We start from the raw sequence: 4,131 nt of genomic DNA, 5'->3' as shown, positions 1-4,131 counted from the left end.
AGGGTGTTGTACACCACATTTCCACAGGTGTATTCTCAGGTGCACAAGTCCAAGAAGCCTGAGTGCATCTGCTGAGCATTGTTGTGTACATTGGAAGAACGGAAGATTAAGAGTCTGACTAATTGATTACTCTGCCTCCTCTTTCTCTCTATCAAAGGCAAGTCAGTTGCAGTAATGAGAACAAATGAAATGGTTTGGAATTGCTACCTTAATTAGCAGAGGTGTTGTTTGTACCTGTTCAGTTACAGCTGTAGCCAGTCAGACCTTCATGTGTCTGGACACCAAAAGATTGCAACCTGGACAAGTGGGGTAGGAAAAACACTGATTTGTTTTTGTTTTTTTGAGGATGTAAGTGTCCCTGCATTCCTCATCAGCTGTCTCAATATGCTTTTTAATCCCCAAGGCTCAGCAATGTGATTTGTGAAGAATGAGGTATGCTCAAGATAAATAGTAAGCTGTGCTGTTAGATGACACTAGCATTTAACTGTGCCAGGCATGATAACAAAGAGAAGATGAAGTCCTTTATATATGGTGTCTCCTTCAGGGAAATCTTTATTTCTGTGTCAATTTTCCATTATAAAACTGAACTAGATGGATATAGAACGGTACAGCTGCATCCCAGGCTTCTTCAAATCCATGAATTCTGGACTGCAAAAACAGAAATATAAGTCCTCTTAATTGTGCTGGCTGCTGACCAGCCTTTCTGTCTCAGGGTAGTAGTGAAGTCACTGCAGTTTTCCCTAGGGGTGAAAGGAAAACAGCAGTAAATGGAGGTGGACTTCCCTGTGCAGTGAGCTGGGAGACCACCCTCCTGGTCAGCAAAGCAGGAGTGGATATGCCATCCCCTAGAGGCACCATGAAGATGTCAAAAGGATAAAGTCTAAAGAATGTGAGATGGAGACTGTTCCATGTGATGTGTGCCTGCTACTTAGCATAAAAACCCAATATTGAGTGCATCACACATACCTGAATAATTAGAAATTAGTTTTACTTTGGTTTCAGAGAGGATGCTGACCACACTTGGTATGTTTGAAACAGGAACGCTTGCCAGATATGGATGCTCACCTTAAAAATGAGTGGCTTTTAAGACAAGAGCTATGTGCCCAACACTTTCTGATGTGCCTGTCTTTGTTGGTGGGTTTTCAATATAAACAATTGCAGGGCCAAAATTATGGGATACATTGCAAGGCCTCAGCTGCATAGATATGATTGCAGTAGCTAACTGTGCACCAGCAAAAGCGGATAATGCTCTCTTCCTTTAGGAAGTGTGTTAAACACGGAAAATTCTGAGCTTCAATGTATCTTGAGTTCTTCTGCTTAGCTGCCCAAATTCGGAACTGTCCAGTCAGTGGAACTGGAGCATTCTATCTGATCCTCAGTACCCACTTGTGCTGTTAACCTGAAAGTGAATCATGGCTGACAGCACTGCCTCTTACAAGGGGCATTTCCCATCCTTAGGATGTCCCTTGCTATCCCTTGCAAGGATTCTTTCAGGTCCTACACCTCACATGTAGTATGCACGTAGGATGATAAGCTTAAGAAGCATGAGGAGACTTGAAAGAAACCAAAAATGAATGAACTGATTGAAGTGAAAGGCAGAGAAAGGAGGAACGAGGAGCCTTAAGAAAGGTGGTGAGTTTGGGACTGGGAGCCAGAGATGATGTAGGGGGGAAAAAAGAGGAATGGGAATGAGAATTTAAAGCTTCACAATGATAAATTTCCCTCCTCAAGACCCCCCTCCTTTTTTTCTTATTACATTTGTCAGTTGTGATTGCAAGAAAAATGAACAATTCCGATCTGAATCCCATTTCCTAGACCAAAAACTCTAGATTTATTGCTCAGCCATGTAAGTTAGATGTGTGAAGATAAGCAGTGTGAATTTTCCCTGCAGACACAGGTTACTGGATAAAGGTGCAAATAGCAACACTTGTAAGGTCTTGTATTAGTTGCGTTGTCACCATACCCCTTCATTTTTTTTCTCTTGCACAGCTTTGGCTGTACACTTCCATATGAGAGGTAGTTATTACAGAAGTCTAGCTGGGCTGGTTCAGGTGACCTTGTAAGAGAGAAATGTTGTTTTCAGGCCATAACCAAGCTGTGAAATCCAGCTTTCCTCAGTTAGCTGCAGGAACGTAGTATCTCCAGCAGGCAGAGAACTTGCTTGCAGGCAGCAGTGTGACCCTGCCATCCCTATGGCACACAGTTTTCTTTAAGAAATTCTGGAGTGACCTAGGTGGCAACGTGCATGGGTGGCTGTGAGGGGCGGACAAGGAAAATGGTCAAATTTCCTATATGTTTTTGTCCTTTCCATATGCCAGCCATATGCGTCATTATTTTCCTTGTAAATGGTAGATATCCAAGTAAACCACAAGTCTCCTGCAACATCTGTGCTGTCATGCTAATTACTATTCATCACCGCTCTATCACCACCTCCTCTCAGCTGCAGTGCCCTGCTATCATTTCCATTTCTCTTGCTCTCAGGTACATGACATGACACTGACATTCAGCTGCAGCATGCTCGTTTTGGGCTGCTTACGGTTTCTGGAGTTTAGACAAGCTTGCTTTTGCAGTGGTACCACCTCACTGTGTGGTCAGGAGGAAATATTTCCAAGGTTTTTGTTGTTGCTTGTTTTTGTTGAGACCTGAAAGCAAACTTTATATTATCTAGAGTTAATGCTATTGCCTGTCATGTGCGTAGAACTGTTATCCATTTACCTGAAAGCCTATTTCATTTGAATGGCCTAACTAAAGAATAGCATATGCAAAATACTGAATATTCTCCCAGGATGGGGATGTGCAGGAAAATTAAATCCACTCTTGCAGAACATCTCTTTCTTATGTTTAAAAATGTGCTGAACTGGATCTAGGAGAAATGCTTGGTGCTTAGGTGCTCTTAATCTCGAGACTTAATCTCACTGCTTAAGCATGCAGGATGTTTGTGTAGGAGGCAATGTATCCTTTTCCATAGATGAATATGATGAATTCTGCCAAGGTGCAATAAATTGTGTAGTTTAAACTCCTGTGTAGCAGCTGAATTGCTGATTAGATCAGTATTCAGCAGTCTCTGATCTTAGTTCCTGGCTCTGATCACTAGATGACTTAATTTACTAATTTGTTAGCATGCACAGAATAATTTATAAATACCATATTCTGCACAAGATCTTGTTTTCTACGCATGTTATTAATTAGCTAATGTTCTTGCCAGGAAATAAGTTCAAGACAGCATGCATTTATCCTGTTGCTTGCATCTCCTGACAGACAGCAGAGATAGATTCAGCCATCAGGGGCTGCGGGTGGCAAATATTCCTCAGTGTGGCTTGGCTGAGGGATATAGATGTTTCATGGAGAGCTTCAAGGACCTAGCATTCATTGGGAAAGATTGCACAGAAGGCTGTGGCAAAAGCTCACAGGGAGCAGTCTCACAAGAACATAGGGTGGGTGGTGAACAGCAGCCCACTACCTGAGCTTGCAGATGTTGTAGCGTGTTCTGCAACTGAAGACCTGTCTTTGAGCCTGGCTGGCATCAAGCTGGCATATTTTACTTATAGCAGAGAACAAATAACTCTCATGATTCTTCCTGTTGGCTGAGCAGTCATGGTGGAAATCTGGTGTCAGTGAGCAGCTGAAAAGGATGGATGGGATATGTTTTCAGTCATATTTGCCTTCACTAGCAGTGCAGACTTAAAACTAAAAGATGATATTTCAAAACTTCTTTTTGGTGCAAGGATGAAAAATTGAAACACTTCTTAAAATTACTTGTCTTTTATTCCCTACCTGTTCTGTGGAAATACAACAAAAAGATTATCATAATATTAAGCACTAACTAGGTGCCTAGGTACATAGTCATTTATTCATGTTGTGAGGATAAGAGTGTTTGATGCATACCTGTGTTTCCCAGCCAGACTTCTTATTCATTCTCTGTGGGATGGATGGAATAATGCTTGCAATGTGAAATTTGTAGTTTGGATTGTTTTTCATCTTACACAAGAAAAATGAGTCCTTCTACATCAGTCTGTATTTATTATGTTAACTACTGACTGCTTGCTTACCTGTACTCCAGCAGTTATCTTTCTTGTCATGAAATTATCATGCATTCTAGTAATAAAGATAAAATTCATACTGGAATCCATG

Source organism: Coturnix japonica, chromosome 2 (genome assembly GCF_054131305.1).
Source record: "Coturnix japonica strain WE chromosome 2, WE-NBRP24, whole genome shotgun sequence".
Classification (NCBI taxonomy): domain Eukaryota; kingdom Metazoa; phylum Chordata; class Aves; order Galliformes; family Phasianidae; genus Coturnix; species Coturnix japonica.
The sequence above is the reverse complement of the archived record's forward strand: the minus strand, read 5'-3'. Positions refer to the sequence as shown.